We start from the raw sequence: 23,156 nt of genomic DNA, 5'->3' as shown, positions 1-23,156 counted from the left end.
AGGTAGACAGACCATGAATGGTCTTCTAGGTCAAGCTAAGGATCTGAAACTTGCTCAGAGTTTTTGGGAGAGTTTTAAGCAGGGAAATGGCATGATCTGATTTATCTTTGAAAAACATCCTCCAGCTGCTGTGCTAAGAATAGAGCATATTAGTGCCAGCCAGGGGCTGGGCAGAGAAGGAAATGGGGAGTGACTGTTAATGAGGCATGGGATTTTTTTTTTGGGGGGGGGTGATATTAATGTTCTAGTATTAGATAGTTGTGATTGGTTGCACTACACTGGTACTATACTAAAACCCACTGAATTGTATACCTTAAAATTGTTAAAATGGTAAGTTTTATGTTATGGGAATTTTATCTCAATCTTGAAAATAATAGATTATAGGAATGGGGACAAGCATGGAAGCAGGTGGCTTGGCTATGAGGCTATTGCTGTAGTACAGGAGAGGGATGACAGTGTCCTGGACTAGAATGACAGCAGTGGATCTGAGGACAAGTGTCTGGATTCTAACATGTTTTGGAAGATTGCCGTGAGGATTACTTAAAATTTTTTTCTTTATTTTAGAGACAGAGAGAGCACACATATGCATGAGGGAGAGTGGAAGAGGGAGTAAGAGAGAGAATCCCAAGCAGGCTCCACATTCCGTGGGGAGCCCCATGTGGAGCTCGATTCCATGACCCTGGGATTACGACCTGAACTGAAACCAAGAGCCAGATGCTCAACTGACTGAGCCACCGAGGCTCCCTACTGGTAGGATTACAGTTGATGTGCACAGAAGGGGGGTATTGCAAGAAATCAAGAGCAATGTTAAGACCCTAAGAGAGACACTTTTGACTTGTAGTTTATTTTAAGACATTTTAATGTGGATTTCATATGCCATGTGTTAGTACGCTTTAACATACAAATGATAGAAAACACTAACTCAGTCTGGGTTAAATACAAGGAAATGCATTACCTAAGAATAAGACCAACGGCCGTTAAGGGCTTCACGTTGGTTGGTTGGTTCAGTGGTTGAGCATGTCATCAAGGTCCCAGGTTCTTAACATCCTTCCATTATGCCACCTTCAGGCTGTCAACTTTGCCCTCACCTGGCCTATCTTCCTGGTTTTAAGATGGCAACAGTAGTTCCAGGTGTCACATACAAGCAAGACCAAGACAATGACAAGGGGATGAAATGGCATCCCTTTCTGTGTATTTTTCTTAGAAGTAAAGAACGTAGAAGATCCCAATGACTTCTCAGCATGTTACACATCTTTCTAATTTTATTTTATTTTTGCCTCATGGAAAACAATTATGTGTTTATCCAAATGGAAACGAGCTACAGAAAAAAAGAAGAGTAATTTGAGGGTGGAGGTAGAGGAAGAAAAAGATTAGAAATTTAAAAGAAGTGGCTTCGATCTGTGTGGTGTTTGCTGTGGTATTGCTCACACATATCTTCCCATGAGCAATAGTTGTCTGGGGCTAATGGTTAATGAAGAGACTCAAGTTTTTCTCTCACATCATCTGAGATTCAGCATGGGAAATGGAACTATCATGGTTAGCTTTAACTACCCAGGATCCATCCTCTATAGCTGGGGATAAGGCTCAATTTCCCCTGGGGTAAATGGCAGTGGGAAGATGCCCAGTGGCTCCATTAACAAGGATGTAAGGATTGGAGAGTGAATGTTGGGTAGACAAATAATAGTGTCTGAACCATGGTGGGTAAAAGGAAAAATTAGGGGGTTCAAAAATGTATTCATTACAAATAGGGAGAAGTACAGAGAACACAAAGTATATTATTGTATCACCAGAGCTATGTCTGATGAACTTCTCTATCCCTATGTGTTTCTTAGAACTAGAGAAAATATGGGCCCCTGGGTGGCTCAGTCGGTTAAGTGGCCGACTTCGGCTCAGGTCGTGATCTCACGGTTTGTGAGTTCGAGCCCCGCGTCGGGCTCTGTGCTGACAGCTCAGATCCTGGAGCCTGTTTCAGATTCTGCGTCTCCCTCTCTCTGACCCTCCCCCGTTCATGCTCTGTCTCTCTCTGTCTCAAAAATAAATAAACGTTAAAAAAAAATTAAAAAAAAAGAACTAAAGAAAATATATTTTGAATAGCCCTGAACATTCAACAAGAACTTGAAGGTCCTGGAAAGACTTAATAGGACAAGGGCAAAACAGGAAATCAAAGAATGATTTAATAATCAAGGTTTAATAATAATGCTTTATTAATCAAGTAATGGTTTAGTAATAATGGCTATAATCATTGAATATTCCCTATGTGTGCAACACTTTTCTATATGCTTAACATACACCATACCATTTAATTCCCAAGACACCTTATTACTACATCTTCACTTTCAGGTGAGGAAATGGAGGTTTTGAAAGTTTAAGGCAACTTATCTCAGACAGTGGAACCAGGATTTGAACCCAGACAGTCTGGCTCCAAAGCCTGCATGTCTAATCTCTGAGCTTCCTACACATCAAGTGTCAATCTAGACTTGAACATTTAAACTTTAGAGCAATATTTCTAAGCCAACGCCCACTCCTGGAAAAAAACAAAATGTCTTGCTATCCTCAAAGAGACTGATTTTGATTACTCATCTTCCTGTATAAAATCAATAGGCATCTTCTTTCCTTTTTCATACATGAAATTGACTTGCATTTTCAAACTTTCCTCCTTCCCTGAATTTCTGATATGCTTTCTGGGGGCTGGGGGGAATCCTCTTCTGTGGTGTGAATCACTCTGCTAGAACATTTGGAGAGAGATCTATGAATTGAGATTCCGAAGGAATTCTGGTCCTGTTGGAATTCTGGTCCCAGTGACCTACACGGACTGTCTACATACTTACTCAAGTGAGCTAGATCGTTGCTCAACCTTCCACTTTAACTGAATGGCTTGGTCTCAAGGTCAAAGACTTCCTAGAGCTGACTTTTGATTGTGTAAGAAAAGACAAGCTACTAATTCTCTCATTTGTTAAGTGGAGAAAACACGATATTTAACATCTCCAAAGGATAAATGGGGCTAATTATGGGTCAACTACTATTTGGAAAAAAAGAAGAGTTTTCGTTTCTCAGAAGATCCCCCTCAAGAAGGGAGAAAAGATACATTCCTATTTCCTCCAAGAAGACAGGTGGTACTGAATGAGCACATTTGCTTGCTCCTTCTCTTGCTTTTTGCATAATTATTTCTTCGGGGAAAGGATTGTACTGCTAACAGTCAGCACCTGTATGAAATTAAACCATAAGCACAATAGATAAGCACAATGTGAGATTGGCTGGTTTCCCACCCTGAGTAGTGGACATTTCACATGCACCCACAGGACTAACTCCTGCCTGGAAAGCAGCGATTTTATCTGTGTCTTAGGGAAAGATCATTCAGAATCGCCATCCAGGCTGCAAATGCTAAATGGGGCAATGGATACTAACATCATGGCTGCCCCTGAGCCTGCAGAGATGGACACTTTGCACAGCACCCTCTCGGCACAGGTGGATCATGTCATTGCAGTCACACGTCAGAGCCGCAGTGTCATCATTTCTCCCCATAGGTGTGTGGGTGACTGACAGCTGTGTAGGGCCTTTTGAGCAGAGCCTATGTGCTAGTAATTTGACCGATTTTTTAAAAGTATGCCAATAATGGATAACAAGTTCTTGCTTCTGACAGTACTGTACTATGTGTGATGTTATTGTGTCATGTGCCCCTATTACTATTGCTTGGAACACTGCTTGCCACGTGTGCACATGTAAGTACTAGCTCTTGTTGTCATTTCTTTTGTCGCCGCTGTCCTTGTTAGGCCAAGGACCTGGAAGACGATGTAAACCTATTAGTTATCAAGCATCTCAAGGGGCGCCTGGGTGGCTCAGTTGGTTAAGCATCTGACTCCTGATTTTTGCTCAGGTCATGATCTCACAGTTTGTGAGTTCAAGCCCCATATCAGGCTCTGCACTCACAGCGCAAACCTACTTTGGACCCTCTGTCTCCCTCTCTCTGCCCCTCCCCCTCCTCAAAAAATAAATAAATGTAAAAAAAAATTTTTTTAAATAAAAAGACATCCCCTCTTGGGGGTGTTTGTCAATGGAGACTATTCCGTATTCTCTCTTGGATATTTTATTGGCTGTTTTCAGGAGGCACCTACTACTTCCTTCAGCTGTCTCCTGAGGAAAGTGGTGGTGAAGTGGGTGCTTAAGAAGAATGATTTTTATCAAGGTTTGGCCCCTCAAGGGACAGTCTTGTTGTGACATTCCCTTTTTCCCATCTGAGGAGAGGCAATCTGTTTCCCTCCTTGGTCCATCTAATTGGCAGGGAATCATGGGAATTTGCACAGTTGGCTTTGAGGAAGTGTTCCAGCTTTAATGTTGCCAAACTATCTACAGGGGACCAAGACTGCTAAACTCACTTAAAGCCCTAGCATGAGCTTGAAGGCACCTCATTTGGAGAGAAGTCCAGGCTCTTTGCTCTGGCCAAATTTACAACCTTGCGCAAATTGCTTAAGCTCTTCTGGCTTCAGTATCATCTTCAGTTTGTCCACAAGAAAATGAAAAGTATAGCAATTTATAGGATTGTGGTGATATTTAGAAATAATGTGTGCATCACATAGGACAGTAACTTTGTAAATAATAGGTGCTCAATTAATAATAAGTATTGTTATAATTTCTTTGCAGTATTTATACCATGGAATAAGGCTTTTGTTAAGTTTCTACAAATGCTGCATTCAAAATCAAACACACCACACACACACACACACACACACACACACACACATTTTCAAAACTAGTTAAAATATGCGCAGGAAAACAGTCGAAAGGAAAAACACAACATATCAATAGTCTCTGTTTTGGGGTGAACTGCTTCTATAACCCAAAACTAAAATAAACATAAAAAATAACTCTAGAGTCATCTTAGTTTCAATTACCCAAGTGATGCCTGATGAATATATTCTCATGTTCCCCTCTTCTCCTTAACAAATGTGAGCACAGTTAGGATTTTTGTGTGAGGTATTTTATACCTTTGACTTTAGCATCTTTAATTCATATATATTTACCTAAAGAAAATGTAGTACATCGTTTTATACATTTGCTCTAAAAATGGTGTTATCCCATATATGCCATTCTGTAATTGGCTTTTTTAAAGCAGCATTGTATTTTTGAAATCTTCTCATACTGCTACATACGAATACAATTAATTCCTTTGAACTACTATGTTTAATTATATGAACATGCCATAATTTTCTTAATAGTCCAGTTTTGATGGACATTTAGGTTGTCCTAATTTTTCACCCTTATAAGCAAAGCTGCGGGGAATCCTGGTGTGTCCCTCTCCTTTGTACATGGGTGTTTCTTTGAAACGCCTGAGATCTGCTAGAAAGGTCCTATATTTATCTGTAATAGACACTATCAATTACCCTTTGGAATGACTGTACCTCTTCTCTGGCACTTCACCAACAGTTACTTTTATCAAATTTTAAAGTGTTTTCCGATCTGATGGGTTAAACAAATCATACTCTGTTGGGGTTTTTGTTCTTTGTATTTCAATAATAATTCAATAATATGTAAATAATTACATATTTACAGCAAGTTGCAAAGATAGTACAGAGAGGTCTGTGTACCTTTCAGTCAGTTTGTCCCAATGGTTGCAGCTTACGTGAGTAGAGTACCATACCAACATCAGAAATTGACCTTGATATAAAGTGTGTATAGTCCATGTCATTTATAGCACATAGAGATTCATCCACCATGCCACAATCAAGATACAGAACTATTCTATCAGCACAAAGATCTCCCTCCTCGGCCCCTTACGGTCACACCTGCCACCCCTACCATCCCTAACCCTTGACTGCTACTTCTGTTCTCCATTCTATAATTATGTGTCATTTTGAAAATATTATATAAATATAACCATGCAGTAGATGACCTTTGGAGATGGGCTTTTTTTACTCAGCAGAATACCCTTGAGATCCAACCAAGTTGTTGCTTTTATCAATCATTTGTTCCTTTTGATTGCTGAGTAGTATCCCATAGTATAGATTACTGAACTGTGTTTAATAATTTACTTGCCATAAGGGGGCGCCTAGGTGGCTCAGTCGGTTAAGCGTTTGACTTTGGCTCAGGTCATGATCTCACAGTTCGTGGGTCCAAGCCCAAGTGGGGCTCTGTGCTGACAGCTCAGAGCCTAGAGCTGCTTTGGATTCTAAGTCTCCCTCTCACTCTGCCCCTTCCCCGCTCATGCTCTGTCTCTCAAAAATAAATAAAAATGTTAAAAAAAATTTTTTTTAATTCAATTTATTTGCTGTAGGACCTTTAAGTTGTTTCCAGTTTGGGACTATTGTAAAAGCTGCCATAAACATGTACTGGTTTTTGTGTGGACACAACTTTTCACTTCTCTGGCATAAATGCAGAGTGCAATTGATGGCTCATAGGGTAAGGTTTCAATTTTTTGAGAAACTGCCACACTATTTTCCAGTTTGTTCTCTATCTCTAAGAGTCTCTTAGGGGTGCCTGTGTGGCTCAGTTGGTTAAGCATCTGACTTTGGCTCAGGTCATGGTCTCACCGTTCATGAATTCAAACCCCATATCAGGCTCTATGCTGACAGCTCAGAGCCTGGAGCCTGTTTCAGATTCTCTCTCTCTCTATCTCTCTCTCTCTCTGTCCCTCCCCTGCTTGTGCTCTCTCTCTTAAATAAATAAATAAATAAATAAATAAATAAACAAACATTTTTTAAAAAGTAAAAAAGAAAAAAAAGAGTCTCTTGGGGCGCCTGAGTGGCTCAGTCGGTTGAGCTTCAGACTTGGTTTGTTTTGGCTCAGGTCATGATCTCGTGGTTCGTGGGCTGGAGCCTCACATCGGGCTCTGCTGCTGATGATGTGGAGCCTGCTTGGGATTCTCTCTCTCCCTCTCTCTCTCTGCCCCTTCCCAGCTTGTGCTCACTTGCTCTTTCTCTCTCAAAAATAAATAAATAAACTTAAAAAAAAAGCTCTTGTTTGTTTTCCTCTCTTCTCTTCCCCCCTTTCCCTATGTTCATGTGTTTTGTTTCTTAAATTCCACATATGAGCTAAATGATGTTATTTGTCTTTCTCTGAATGACTTATTTCACTTAGCATAATACATTCTAGCTCCGTGTCATTGCAAATGGCAAGATTTCATTCTTTTTGATGGCTGAGTAATATTCCATTGTACATATAACTACAACTTCTTTATCCATTCATCAGTTGGTGCACATTTGAGCTCTCCCCATACTTTGTCTCTTGTTGATAATGCTGCTGTAAACATTGGATTGCATGTACCCCCTTCAAAATAGTGTGTTTGTATCCTTTGGGCAAATTCCTAATAGTGCAACTGCTGGACTGTAGGGTAGTTCTATTTTTAGTTTCTACTTTTTTAATCTTTGTAGCTCTTTTGTCATACAGAGACCTTTAAATTTTAGTGCAGTCATTAAATAACAAAAAATATGGGAACTACATCAGTATGTATCAATGGGATGATGGGATACTACGTAACTATTAAAAACTGTTTCACTCTAAACCAAGAAATTTCCACATCTAGTTTGGAACTTTTATTTTATAGATTTCCTATCCTTTTTCTCGGTACTTTGAAGATATAGAGGATTGGTAACAGAAAGTATTCCTGTTCTGTTGTCTTCCTGAAGAATGATTTCTTCATAGGTCTTTCAAAGCTTCTTCCCTTTTTTGCTAGAGTATCACTGCATAATTGTAGTGTCATTTCTTTTTATTTTATTCTTATTTGATGGGGACAGCTCTATCCAGATATTTTAATTGCCCAATTATTACATATTTTTCTCTGACGTCTTCTCCATCTCTTACCTTTGTCAGTGTTGTTTTGTTTTGTTTTGTTTTTAGAGAGCATGTGCGTGTGTGAGTAGGGGAGACAGGCAGAGGGACAGAGGGAATGAGAGAGAGCCCAACTCAAGGCTCGATCCCACGACCCTGGGATCATGACCCAAGATGAAATCAAGAGTCAGATGCTCAACCAGCTGAGCCACCCAGGCGCCCCTCTCTGTCTGTGTTCTAATAGCTTGTGTTCTACTTTCTCTTTTCCTCTTGCTGGAGCAAGAGGAATTGTATCCAGGATTATATTTAATTACAGTTGGTGAATTTAATCTCTGGTTCAGTCCTGTTCCCTGGAATTCTGTTAAAAGTTCTAGTGCATCTTATTCTCCTGAGAGATGCCCTCATATGTTGAAGTATTACCCCAATTCAAGCTTAGCCACCAAATCATTGTTTCTGTTGGAGACAATCTGCTCTAGTTTTAAAAAATTCCCCTGGCAGGGCACCTGGGTGCGTTATTAGGTTAAGCGTCTGACTCTTGATTTCGGCTCAGGTCATCACCTCATGGTTCATGAGTTTGAGCCCTGCATCAGGCTCTGTGCTGACAGCGGGGAGCCTGCTTGGGACTCTGTTTCTCCCTCTTTCTCTGCCTCTCTCTTTCTCTCAAAATAAATAAATAAACATAAAAAAAGATCTCCTGATTTACATGCTTCTCCCCAGCTGTGAATGCCTCTTCACTCCCAGTTTGAGTGAAATAATGAAAGTAAAGGTTTTGGATATGATGTACTTTCATTCCATCCTTGGGGCTTTCCTTCCAGTCAGAGAAAAAGAAATGGGGAGCCATACTGGTTTCTTCCTTCACACCTGAGTACTATTTATCTAGGGTGCCAAGGAAGAACTCCCTGGAAAGGCATGATTCATTTTCACCCCTGGGTGGCATATCCCATTTCCAAAATGGTAGTAGAATGGGAGAGGGCACAATTAAGGAGACTTTTGTCTGTGCATCATCTCCACAGAATTCTGTCTGGAGGGATTTTATATTGAGGCAGGCATCAATTTCCAGAGTCTTCTGTTTCTAGACACTTTCCAAAGTTAAAACAATGCTCCTATACCATTTATTGGGTTTATTTATTTATTGTCCATTCCGTTTCATTAAGTTTGGGATGAGAGAGGTATTTTTTTTTCAATGTTTATTTAGTTTTGAGACAGACAGAGTATGAAAGGGGGAGGGTCAGAGAGAGAGGGAGACACAGAATCTGAAGCAGGCTCCAGGCTCTGAGCTGTCAGCACAGAGCCCAATGCAGGGCTCGAACTCACAGACCGTGAGATCATGACCTGAGCCGAAGTTGGAAGCTCAAACGACTGAGCCACCCAGGCGCTCCGAGAGGTATTATAATCTTGTATCTATTTTTCCAACTTTTCCCAGAAGTCTCCTGAATGAAATTTAAAATGCCCTTTTAATTCCTTGTGTCTGACATTGCTTGTCTGTAACAAAGAGAAAGAAATGCTTGCTTCTGTTGAATGACTACTAAGTTTTTTTTCTATGAATTATGCTCTCATAAGCTGAGAAAATAGTTGAAATAATGAATAATGAACCAGTATGAAATCCATTTTAAGGGTCAACTTTTATTTGCTTCTTTCAGAAGGTTTTTCTCAAATTCTCTTACCACATTGATTACTCACATTACATATGAACTGGGTTGCCAATCCTGTATTTTCTTTCCTTCTTTTCTTTCTTTTTCCCTCCTCTCTTTATGATCATTTAAGTTTCCCATTAGCTTCCAAGGGAAATCTGCATCTCTCTGGTATGTTCCTCTAAAACTGCTTCTGGTGGGAGGTATATCTTTTTCCAGACATTTCTAGAAATTTAAAATTGCAGGTATGAACTTATTTCTTCACACAATTTTAACACTAATTGCCTTTTATACTTCTTCTTTCCTGAGAGCATATAGAGAAGCCCCATGTTCTCATCAGTTGTATTTCTTTTTTCTTTTTTAATGTTTTATTTATTTTTGAGAGACAGAGAGACAGAGTGCAAGTGGGGGAGGGGCAGAGAGAGAGGGAGACACAGAATCGAAAGCAGGCTCCAGGCTCTGAGCTATCAGCACAGAGCCCGATGCGGGGCTCAAACTCACGAACTGTGGGATCATGAGCTGAAGTTTGGACGCTTAACTGACTGAGTCACCCAGGCGCCCCTCATCAGTTGTATTTCTGAAATCAGTTGCTTGGACCATCTCCTTTGGAAGGAGACCTCACTTCTAAAGGCAAGAGGGTTGTTTTTTAACGGGATACACTTGGCCTAACCCAACTGAACAGCCTTTACTAATGTTGCATTTTCATTGTCTCCTCTGCAGTTTTAAAATGACTGCCCGCGGGCCCAATATGCCACTACCTAAGTCCCATTCCTTTCCCTGGTTGACTTCTACCAGTCCGTAAGCTATCAGATATGGTTTGATATGGTTTTCTCTGGGAAACCTTTCCTACTCCCCAAGCCTCGATTAGGTGTTCCTCATAGGAGTCCACTCCCATAACAGGCTGGGTTTGCCCTTATGTACAATTACTTTGCAGAGCGATCACCTATGTCTTATCTCCCATCGGACAGTACATCCAATAAGAAAGAGACTAAACACCTCGCTCAGTGCTTTGCACATAATTGCCCCTCTGTGAATATGTGTCTCATGACTAATTTTTTAAGAATTTAGTAACATTTCAAAAGTTTTTAAAGTGCCTTGAAATTCAAGGCCAGTGTAGACTTGCCAGGTTGGTTCTCATCATCCCATCCATCCTTTGTGGCTTATCAGAAGAGATGCATATATGCCTTCAGTTGACAAAACTATGATCAAGTAGACCAAAATTTTCATGGAGTTTAAAAAACCCTAGAGCTAGTTCACATTTTGGGCCAGCTGAGAAGCCACAGATTTCATCACACTATTATTAATGTTGTTAGTGTTGTTTTTAACCAATCACCATTAGGCCCTTTGCAGAATTCATCAAAGGTGCAGTTTCTGTCCTGAGGCTTTGGATTTTATCATTCCGCTGCCTGAAGTCCTCCATCTGTAAAGGAAGGGCAATATACACCTACCTCGTAAGGGTGTTGAAAATTAATTAGGCAATGGTCAGCTGTCTTCAATATGAAAACGGGGTGTAAGTGCATATGTTCCATGTCTCTTTTAATTACACCCCCTGTGTGAGCAAGGTAGCTAAGACCCCAGAGCATTTGGATTTGCAAGGGCTTTGAAGGCAGTACAAAGCTTGTTGCCTCAATATAAAGTATCAGTAGGAGGCATTAAAATGTCAGCACCTTTTCAGGGATTTTGTTCATTAAAATGCCTGCAAAGGAGTACACTGAATGAGTGACTGTGGACCAAGTCATAGCCTAAGCATTAGAGCAAACAGGAGGCTCCAGAGAGATCCAGGAGCACAAGGAATAAGCATTTTAAATGGTGGGTGAAGTGGTGAGAGGGGGCTCAGGGAGAAATCTGAATTTGCCAGGCACTCCTGCCCCACAAAGCCACAGTAGATCAACTTGACACTTCCCGGCTCTAATTTACTTGCTCCTCGTTTTGATTTCACGGCATTCCCAATTACGCAGCTGCCAGGAAAGGAAGCAATGGAATAGCAATATAGAAAGACCAGGCCACTTCTTTTCGGACTAGACATTTTCTGCACAAAGAGCCAATGGGTCACATCTTCTGCCGGTTTGGAGATGCTTCCAGGACAACCAAGTGCGGTCGTGAGGCAGCTCAGTCTTGTCGGTTTTCCTCTTTCCTCAATGGCCATGCGGTTTCTCAGCTGCCTGGGGGATCATCTATAACAGGCCATTTTATTTGGTAAATGTTTCCCTACTTACTGAAGAGCATTCATTATTAATGACCAGAAAGGGAACCCCTGCCTCCAGTGGCAGAAGTTGATACATTTGCTTTGTATAATTGCCGTGTATAGTTAGCCATGTGGTCGTTCGGCGAAAATAAATTGCCTTCTTCCCATAAGAGTCTCCCCGAGTGTCACGGGAGAGCTAGAGGGAAGTTGGCCACTGAGACTAATCTCTTAGCTAACGCAATAGACGAGTCCAGAAACAGAAGGCAGATGGCAAGTTCGAGATGAATAGCATTTTTTAATGGCTTCAAAATAGCTCTGTCTGTAAACGGCTTTGCTGAATGACAACATGTAGTGCGATTTATTTTATCCATTGCTGTGTTGTCAGACCTTCTGAGAACTGTTCTCGGGTTCATCTATTAAGACAAAAACTGATCTTACTTCAAAGGCGGGGGAGGGATATAGAATGATAGGAAGGTAAGAGGCGGGTAGAGTAGAGGGTAAGAAGAAAACCCTACAATTATTTACAAATACATGGCAGATATCCTTCCAGGGCAACAGTCACTTGTAGTTTGGCGTTTGAAGAAAATAACTCCGTGTTGAGATTTAAGAGCAGAAGCTGAACTCTGAACCCTGAAGTGAAATAGGCCCAAGGTCTAGGAGAAAAGGTCATGATAAAGATAGTACACCCTGGTCTGTCTCCAATTAGTAAGAATTCACATTGTACCGAGAAGATTAACCCTTGGCCATCCAAGCCATTGATTTGGGAAATGGTATAGATGAGAACAGGAGGCCTCTCTGTACAATCTCAGGGAATTGGTGCTAATTGAGCAAGAAAATAAGTTCATACCTCTAATTTTAAATTTCTAGAAATGTCTAGAAAAAGGCCTACTTCCCATAAGGAGTGGATTGAGAAGACTATACTTGAGTGTTGACATAGAAAATACTAGCATTTTTTTAAACAAATTGGTGGATGTAATCACCCTGAAATTAAAGAATAATTAAACAGAGGAGAAATTGGACAAGAACAAGAATTTTATGGTTAGAACAGATAGTCGCAGACCAGTCACGGAGGAATTAGACCATGGTCAGACTTCTCCCCCCGCTTCTGTTCTGATGTTGGAAATGAAATGATGCAGAAAGCTGTTCTTTCTTACTCTGTATTGCATCAGTCTTGCAAAGCATACACAGGTGCTAGTAATCAGTGACCACTTCAAATTTATGCTTGTTGTTTTAATAAAGCATTATATTTGGATTGGGATCATTTACTCTCTCTCTTTTTATCTCTCTCACTCAAATCTGAAATAAGCCCAGCTTGTTTGCCCAAATTATTCAATTCAATTTTATAGATATTTATTGATTTCCTGCAATGCTCCAGGCATTTGTATACACTGACCACAGTTTCAAGCCCCAAATTGGGTCAAAACTACTTATTTGTATGGTGAGATAAAATATTTGAAATTGAGACTGTCTTCCAAAATTCCAAATTATAAACTTGATGCCAGGAGCTGAAAAGAAAAATAAGAAAGTCCTCAAGAGTTTGCATGCAAAGGAATTAAATAATTACAAAAATAAGTATAGAAGCCAGAGTAAGAAGGATGCCTGGGTGGCTCAGTCTGTTGAGCATCTGACCTCAGCTCAGGTCATGATCTCATGGTTGGTGAGTTCGAGCCCCACATCGGGCTCACTGCTGTCAGCACAGAGCCCACTTAGGACCTTCTGTCCCCTCTCTCTCTGTCCTCCACTCATCTCTTCCTCTCTCTCTCAAAAATAAAACATTGAAAAAAAAAAAAAAGAAGAAGGCAGAGTAAGAGAGGTGCCCCAAGAGGGCACAAATAAGGCTGTATGGGTATTTTATATTCAGAGTCCCAGGTCCACCACTTACTAATCGTGTGACATTAGGCGGTGACACTAGGCAGGTTGCTGGGCCTCAGCAAAGCCTGGTCTCCATTCAAAAGTAGAGATAATAATATCCAGTCAATAGGTGTTGTGAGGATGTAACACCTTGGAAAGGTGCCTTTCACATAATAAAATGTTTAAATGCATCATGCATTCAAAGGAAGAAGTGACATTAGAGCAAGGGAAGGTGGATAAGGAAAGAATAGAACTTTTTTTCAGGGTGGTGTTTCAGATGTCCTAGGGATAAAGAGGAAGATGTGTTGGGGAGAAAGGAGCTGTGTCTGTACAGAGAAGAGTCATTCCAATGTTCCAACACCATTTAGGGTGTTCTGGAACAAACACCTATTCAGTTGAGTGATTGGAAGGAGAAAGAGAAAGAGAAGACAGCCAAGAACCCAATTTTGGGCAATGCCAATGTGTAAGAGGAGGAAGTATACACAGTGAAAACAGAGAGAAAGAGTTTAGAGAAAAACCAGAATAAAACAGTGTCACAGAAGCCAAGACAGGAAAGAGTATCAAATGGGAGCAGTGGGGTCCAGTGCCTCAGTGAGAAGAGAAGAGAAGGAAAACCAAGAGGAGGCCAGTGAATTTAGTAATTGAGGGGTCAATGATAGTCTTAAATGGTGATTCTATAACAAAATTATACTTGCCTGGCTATGCCTGTGTCTCCTATAGAGGTTGCATTTATTATGTTGTATCTGGAAGGGTTTGGCCTATTCAGGCCACAGGCCAAGGCCTGACCCACGTACCATGAGCAGGGTGGACATTTGGGCATCAGGAAAGGTGGTAATTCAGCAAGGACAATGAAACTTGAAAGCAAGCAGGAGAGAGGATCGTTAGCTATCTCTGGGTCTCACTTTCTTAAGTCTGGACTTCAAGAGGAGTTTGAGAAGGACTTGAAGAAGCTCCTAGATAGAAGAAAGATGCTCCTTGCCACAGGGAACTAGCAGGGAGGCATCCTCGGGCTGAAGGTCTATGAGGAAGCCTAGACTACTTTGCTGGGCAGATAATTTGGCTTCGGGTTATTCCCTTATTCACCCCAAATCTTCAGTCCTGTCTTGTTGAAATGTTTCTGGATGGTCTTAGTTGTTCTTCAGGGAATCACTAAAGGTGTTTTCTGACCTCATCCAGACTGGGGTGTTGGAGAGGGCACGATACCTTTTGAGGCCCGCGTAGGGATGGCACCCTCAAGGAGAGCAACCCCACCTGAGAGCCAGAGTTCAGGAGAGGCCAGAAGGAAAGATAGGGAAACAGGGGCCATGGGCTGAGGGATAAAGAAAAGGTGAGAGACTGGCAGCTTCTGGCCTCCCCCCGCCCTCTTATTTGGTACTTATGCACAAACACTGATTTGGGAATGAGGAGGCAGATGGGAAGTGATTTCATGATGAAGGACTCATCACTGAGGAAGACACTCATGTTTCCAAGGAGCCTAAGAAAATAGCATGGTTTATATCCATGGTAACATCCCTTAGTTGCATGTTTGTGAGCAGAGCAGAGGTTTTTGCAGGCAAGGGAGACCGAACATGCAAGATACAGAGGGGATGCTTGAGGACCTGGGGAAAATGGAGTCCAGGGCTCAGGTCAGTGGTCATACTAACAGTGTTGGTGGGATTGTAAAATGGTGCACCTGCTATGGAAACCAATATTGAAGTCCTCAAAAAATTAAAATAGAAGTACCATATGATTCAACACTCCCACTTCTGAGCATTTATCCAAGTTATTAGCCCTTCCATATTCAGTGCAACACTATTCACAGTAGTCAAGATGTGGAAACAATGGAAATATCTGACAGATGGATAAAGAAAAAGTAATACATACGTCTGTATTATTATACTATTTAGCCTTTAAAAATAATGAATTCCTATAATGTATGACAACATGGATGAACTTTGAGAACACTGTGCTAAATAAGCAAGTCACAAAAGGACAAAATAGTATATGGGTCTACTTATATGAGGTACCTAAAATAGCCAAACGTATAGAAACAAAGAAATAGGTCTCCAGTGACTGACAAGGGAAATGGGGAATTGCTAATCAATGGCTGCAAAATCTCAGTTATTCAAGATGACTAAGTTCTAGAGATCTGTTGTACAACATTGTGCCTGGAGATAACAAGACTGTATTCCACACTTATAAATCTAAGAGGATAGACCTCATGGTAACTGTTCTTCCCACAATAAAATGAAAGAAAGAAAGAAAGAAAGAAAGAAAGAAAGAAAGAAAGAAAGAAAGAAAGAAGAAAAGAAAAATAAATATCCTTGTCACATGGAGAGAAACCTGAGTGGAAAACTAAATGTAAAGAATTATTTTCCTTTTCATCAAGCTTTGGAAAAACATCATGTGCCTTGTTACTGCTATTAATGAAATAACTGTGCTGATGAGTCTGAAGAAGGTATCACTGTAAGCTGATGGCTTTTTCAGATGACACCTCACTTACTGGTCTCTCTGACATCAACAAAACCGTCTTCTAAACATCCACATGACAAATGAAGTATGGTCCATGAAAGGAGCGAGCCAGAAAAAGCATGGCAGCTATTATCTGAAATACTAATATTTGGTAGATGAGTTGACATTAGGGAGTGATAAACACCCTTTCAGTACACCTACAAACCCCTGAAGTGACAGCAAACAGTGCACTGTAAGAATCCATGACAGATCTTGAGAAGGCAAGCCGCCAAAACTCTAACAAGACGCTTATGAAGGTGTTCCATGTCATAGAAATAGAGGGAATTGACAGTCATTGTATAGGTCTTGTGAGATTACCCAGTATGCTCTGAATTTTTTATGTAGACAACTAATAACAAAAGAGATGTGATGACGTTAGAGGGAAACCAGCAGTTAACACGAACAACAAAGGTAGATGGAGTTGCTAAGAATGTTTTGTGTGACTGAATAATCACAAAGGGGACAGGTGGACAAGAAAATAGTTAAGATATTTAAAATCCCAGGAATATATACATATATATATTATATATATATATATATTTTACATATGGATGTATATATATACATATATACATCCATATGTATAATATATATATATATGTAAAATCTATCATCTATCATCTACCTACCTACTTATGTATCTATCTACATGTTATTGTAGCCCATTCATTCTCATTGCTGTGTACTGTTCCACTGCATGAATATAGCACAGCATGCTTACTTAGCCACTCTACATGGATGGATATTTGAGTTGTTTTAAGCTTGAAGCTGTTATAAATAGTGCTTCTGTGAATATTCTTGTACATGTCTCTTCGTGAGCACATGTAGTCCTTTCTGTTGGGTACATACTTACGAGGGAAATTGCTGGGTCATAGGGTATACACATATTTATCCAGTTTGAATAAATCCTAGCCCAATTTTTCATGCATCTCTGCATTCATGCCACCATATTGCCCTCCCATGCCGACTCTGAGCTTGGTCAGTGACTTGTTTTGGCCAATGGGACAGTAGAAAAGTTGATATAAGTAAAGCTCATAAAAGCACTTCTGTGTTTTTGCTCTCTCCTTGCTTCCCTGTGATGACAAGTCCAAGATGTGGGAGCCATGAGGAGAGGGGCAGAGTAATCCTGGACAAGGCCATCCTACTAGCCAGCCCCCAGCCACCCTGCCAGCTGACCACAGATGCATGAACAAGCCCAGGTGAGATTAACTGAACCTAACCCAGACCAGCAGAGCTGCCCACCTGGCTGATAGAACTTGCATAAATTAATACATGTTTGTTTGTTTGTTTTTTAAGTCACTAAGCTTTAGTGTAGTTGGTTACAGAGCAATAGCTAACTGCCATACTCTCAGTTATGATTTGCAAAGCATGGTGCCAGCTCACACTTCAATAGTGTCTGAAGCTCTGGGGTCCCCACACCCTCCTCAATACTTGGTATAGATTAAACTATATGAAAGTGTTGATACGTGCTTATTTCTGACCTGCAAAAAATTGCAATTTCATATGGTCCAACTGAATATTTGATTTTTTTTCGTTTTAATCATTCTTGGGAGTGTGTAACAGTATCAAATCGTAGGTTGAATTTGAATTTTCCTAATAACTAAGTATATCAAACACTCTTTCGTCTGTTAACAAGCTGGTGGTATATCCTCTTTTGTGAAATACCTGTTCAAGATTTTTGTCCATTTTTCTATTGGATTAACCACCTTTCGCCATTATTTGTAGAAATGAATGCACACACATGCACACACTGATATGAGCCCTTTGCTAGATATGTGTATTGCAGATATCTTGTCTTTTTTTTTTTCATGTTTATTTATTTATTTTGAGAGACAGAGCATGTGTGCAAGAGGGGGTTGGGGGCAGAGGGAGAGAGAGAATCCCAAGCAGGCTCCATGCTGTCAGAGCAGAGCCTGACACAGGGCTCTATCTCATAACCATGAGAACATGACTTGAGCCAAAGTCAAGAGTCAGATGCTTAACCGACTGAACTATGCAAGTGCCCCATATATATCTTGGTCTTATTTTGTGATTTTCCCTTTCACATTTTTTGTTTTGTTTTTGTTTTTTGTTTTTTTTAATTTTTTTAATGTTTAATTATTTTTGAGAGAGAGAGAGAGTGTGAGCGGGGGAGGGACAGAGACAGAGGGAGACCCAGAATCCAAAGCAGGCTCCAGGCTCTGAGCTGTCAGCACAGAGCCCGACGTGGGGCTAGAACTCATGAACCATGAGATCATGACCTGAGCCAAAGTCAGACACTTAACAGACTGAGACACCCAGGCACCCCCCTTTTCACATTTTTAATTTTTTAATAGTACCCTTTGATGAACAGAAATCCTCAATTTTAATGTAATTCAATGTACTTATTTTTAACCATCATGTTTGTCAGCACTTCTTTGCCTACCCTGAGGTCATGAAGGTATTCCCCTATTTTTTCTTTTAAAAACTTTGTTGTTTATCTTTCATGTTTAGATCACTGATCCACCTGGAATTGATTTTTTTTAAGTATGTTATGGGAGAGGGGTCAAGATTCACCCTTGTCCCAAATGAGTATCCACTGCCCTGGACATTTGTTGGAAAGGCAGTGAGTTACAGGGTCTGGCTTTCACAGCTTTCATGGGGAAGCAGCCTGTGTCAGCTGGAGCTAATCCCAACTCTGCCACCAACTCACTGACTCTGTGACTTTGGGCAGGTCACAAGGGCTGTCTCCATTTGCCTGTATGTAAAATGATGTTAAATCCGACAACCTCCTTCATTCCTCCCAGCGATGTGGGGTCCAGCAGAAGTGACATAGCACTCCAATTATGTGTGGCCTTATTAGTTCTGGAACCTCCGGGAACATATGTAACATACCTGAGTCCCAATTTCCTTACCTATAAGATGGGAACAATCATACTATATGCAGAGCTCTTGTGAGAATAAGAAAAAAAATGTATGAGAAGTTCTGTACTTGGCATATTATATCGTTCAACGAAAGGTACCACCTGTTGTTGCTGTTCATAGGCATGCTGAAGACATCAAATAGAATTTGCCTTTATTCAATTTTAGTGAAAATAAAGTTGGCGCCTCCAAATTTAACTAGTAATAGAAGTTCACATACAAGTTTGTTTGGCAATACAGCTGACTAGCTCTGTGATGGCAATCTTAATTTTGCCTCATTCTCCTCATTCCTAAGAGATGTTATATAGTATAAAGAAAGCTAGAAAGAAAGAAAATTCACACAGTTATAAAAAAAAAAAAAGCAGCTCTCTTGAAATTTCTTTCCATTATCCTTGAACTCAGAAGTTTATCCTAAACCTTTGTGGAGTCCAGGACAGGACAGGTGACATGATACTTGTCCATGATGAATTAAGTGTTACGTCATCAAGTTTCTTCAAAGAGTCTGATGCAGGACATTTCTGCTTCCCTGATTCCACCCCATCTAAGGAAGCACCCCCTGCCCCGCATTCTCATCTCATTACCATTTACCTGATGTATTTCCCTGCCTTTTGGCATCATCCACCTCCTTTCAACTAGAACGTGAAGTCCATGGGAGCAAGAGCTTTAATTTATCGTGTATTTTCAGCACCTAGAAGAATGGCACATAGCACGCATTCAGTAAATATTGTTGAATAAATGAATGAAGGCAAAATAAGAGTCATATCAAAATGTGTATCAAAAGTCATAATGACATACATCTAGGTCCATGCTATATTCAGTGTGACATGGAAATCAATAATAAATGCTGGCTAAAATACGTCTGTCAATCCCAAACTCCAGTTATTGTAGATGTTCAGTAATAACATTACCACAAAAATATTAGCCCTGTTAATAATCAACACATTTTTCTCAAGTGCACCTTTGGGAACTATGAAAAGGAAATTGATATTTCCCACACACATATGCTGTAATTGTTGGATTCTTTTTTTTTTAAGAATGATTTAATAAGTATGGTTACTGCAAATTGTTCAAAAATGTTTTTCCTTTCTTTAAATAAAAACAGACATGGGAATCGTGTTTTTACTATAAACAAATATTAAGTTTTACGTGTTGACTATTAGAAAGTTGTTCAATTTTTCCTTTACCAAAATAAATTGTTAATTAAGATAGACAAAAGCCAGGAAATATTGAAGTTAGTCATTTAATTTCCTTACTAATTCAGAGCTGCCTGGAGTCATTTCCTGCAGGAATTTCACGTCTTCCCATTGAAGTGTTCCAGCAGCTGGTAACCAAATCATCAACTCAGGCCATGGGTGATTCTCCAGGCTCCAATTACAAATCAGGTGGGCTTTTTTTTTTTTTAATATTCATGATGGAGCCAGATCAACTTTAGAAATAAATCTAAATGCCTTCTCGAATGCTGTTTCTGCATTGTTCTGAAGAAGCAATTTGATCTAGTGGGAGAAACTGAAGGCAAAGAAACCTAACTTCGGAATTTGACTCAGTCACTAATTAGTTTTATGACCTTAGATTTCACCTCTTGTGCCCTAATAGCCTTGTCTACGTGAGCACAATAACTCAAAGTTTACCTAACCAAGTTGTTTTTAAGATGGAAGGAATGGTAGTCCAATTCTGAATGTAGCTATGTGCATGACTCCAAATATAACAATAAGCTGGTAATGTTCGTAAGCTTAGAGAACTTAGCTTGTACTTCATTGGGTCTCCCCTTGGTGAGTGCAAGGTACTGCGCATGCAACAGATGACAAATCAGAGAAAATCAACATCTTTTGCAGTATTGGGAGGAAATTGATCATTGTTCCTTGCAGGTGTAAAATGCACAAGCTCTTTCCTCATTCCTAAGTTGCCTATTTACTTGGGAAGCCAATAAATTAATCACACTATTATTATTTTTTTAAAGAATGGCAAGAGATTTGACCAAACGTGTACAGTACTGTGTTGCTGAATCTGGGGTGGGGCTAGGGGGAGAGTGCAACCAAGGATACATCCTTTGCTTGTCCAAATGTTTTTCTGACTGAACCAGTCAATTGAACAAGGAAGGACTCTGGTAATAAGTCATATTTTAAGAGTTTATTTTGTTTATTTTGGCAATTAGAAGGAATAAAGCAGTCTGCATATTTCCCACGTTGGGTGAGGACACACTGACTTCTGGAGAGCTTGAATCAATAAGCTGAAAGAAAAGTTCAAACTCCAATTTCAGAAGAACTTGGCTTCTGCGTGTTAAACTATGGATTCATAGATTCTTCTGCCTTGTGGGTCTTCTGCTCTCTGCTGTCCTTGACAGCTTGCACCAAGCTGATCACTGGGGACATCAATGGACTTCTGAATGAAGACATTGTCTGACAAGTATAATAGACGAGCATGAAACGCATACTGTTCTGCTCTTTTGAATATATTACATTTATTGAGAACTACAATTAAGTTATGTATTTTTATCAGTAAAGCACTTTATTGATTGTGGACGTGAAGCTGAGTTCTTTCATGTTTTGGCCAGCTCTAAGGACACATGCACCTAGTGGTTCAAAACAAATTGACCGGCATGATTACTGAGCCTGTGATGAATTGTAAGTGTATAGAAATATCAAACATTGGAGTGCGTTATTCTGTACAACATTTGTTCTAATTTTGTGTTCATTTTAATGATAAATGAAACAAATTAATAGAAGTATTGTGTTCAGGATCTGGAGTCAGACTTTATGGGCTTAAATTCTATATACATGGCATGGATTTGAAAATGCTATTGAAGTTCTCTGAGCCCCAGTTTGCTCATCTATAAAATCGTGATCACAATAGCATCTTTCTCAAGCAGTAAATAAAGGCATTCAGTGGGATAGTCTAGATAGAGAAAGGTGCTTGACACGTAGTAAGTCGTCTGTAAATATCAGCTATTAATATTATTATCATCATTGTCATTTGGACGATCACCGTACAACGAAGTATCACCACATGATTTTGCAGTATCTGCATTTAAGTCCACGTTGATGCCAAGAAGCACGTGCATTGTCACAAGTAAATAAGAAAGGAAGAGAGGTTGGAATTAATACAAAACGGATGCATTCGTGCCAAGGAAAGCGCAAATGACATGATGTTTTATTGTACAAATGGTGGTTTCGAAGTGGTTCGGGGTGGGAAAATGGAGTGGTGACAGAGCAAACCTCAGAACAGGCACGCTGAGTTGTAAAGAGCCTGCGTTACAGCAGTCAACATCGAATTTACATCCTGAACCGCAATTTAGTTTCAGCTAAACAGCATCATCTGTCGTATTAATGTTCATTTGAATGTACTGGGTTTATTTGCATTTAGTTGTAAACTCTTTTAGTTTCAGGGTTGTATTAGAGATAAAAGCACATGGAGTTCATACTTTATTTTATACTTGAGTACATTTAATACTTAAAAGTTTTAAGCCAACACTAAAGGTGTGCAAATTTCTTTTTCTTTATGGGATCTCTATGGGATTTGATCCTGAGAAACACTGATGTTTGTTAGAGTGTAGTGTAAATAATGTTGGGGTAATGCCTGATTGTATGATTCTAATATATTGGCATGTGCCCACTGTGTACAGGGCACTTGCTGGGCACAAACAGTGATAGAATGTAAGCTATGTCTAGTTAGGGAAGCTAGGAGGAGTGTATGGGATGTGTGTGTGTGTGTGTGTGTGTGAGAGAGAGAGAGAGAGAGATCACCACCAGTATAGGGTGGCACTGAGTATGGAGTGAGCAGTACAAAAACTATCATAAGAATTCCAGAGAGGGCCTGATTGCAGGTGGCTGAAATTCGGTTTTGTCGGGACAAGAGATTTGAGGTAAGCCTTAAGTAAAGATGGTAGAGGGCATTCCAGTTTTGGGAAATGAGTGTCTAGAAGTAAGGAATAGTGTAAGCAAAGGAGGCAGCTATTTCCATTATATTCAGTCGTCTGTTGCTTAATTTAGAGCAAAATATTAAAATAAAAAAAACTTGCCTAAAACGAGCAACATATTATGTATTGGTCAGAAGTTCACCTTTTGCTTCCACAGTGGCTATGACATAGCTTCTATGTGCTCTTCCTCCTTTGGAAACTTCCAAGTAGCCTGGAATCATGGTACCTCCCTCATTTTGATTAGTGAACATTGCCCCAAACTGGCAGTTCAGTGATTTAATTGGCCTTTTAAGTGGGTTCTCAAATGCCAGTGTTTTATAAATTGGACAGTCACGGATTCTGTCTCAGATTAATGTAAAAGTGGGTAAAATTTTGTCCATGTTTAATGTTTCTCTTTACATGTTTTTCTGAAACCTACGGTGCCTACTATTGCTTATCTACTAGC

General features: G+C 40.0%; 1 long non-coding RNA gene across 1 annotated transcript; it reads left to right on the top strand.

Moving 5' to 3' along the window:
* Positions 1-394: 394 nt before the first annotated feature.
* Positions 395-23,093, top strand: LOC113602344 (uncharacterized). Its single transcript, XR_003423771.2, has 4 exons — positions 395-750; positions 17,005-17,117; positions 20,060-20,180; positions 20,951-23,093. It is a non-coding gene; the product is annotated as an uncharacterized LOC113602344 (long non-coding RNA).
* The last annotated feature ends 63 nt before the right edge of the window (positions 23,094-23,156 follow it).

Source organism: Acinonyx jubatus, chromosome D3 (assembly GCF_027475565.1).
Source record: "Acinonyx jubatus isolate Ajub_Pintada_27869175 chromosome D3, VMU_Ajub_asm_v1.0, whole genome shotgun sequence".
Classification (NCBI taxonomy): Eukaryota; Metazoa; Chordata; class Mammalia; order Carnivora; family Felidae; genus Acinonyx; species Acinonyx jubatus.
The sequence above is the reverse complement of the archived record's forward strand: the minus strand, read 5'-3'. Positions and strand labels throughout refer to the sequence as shown.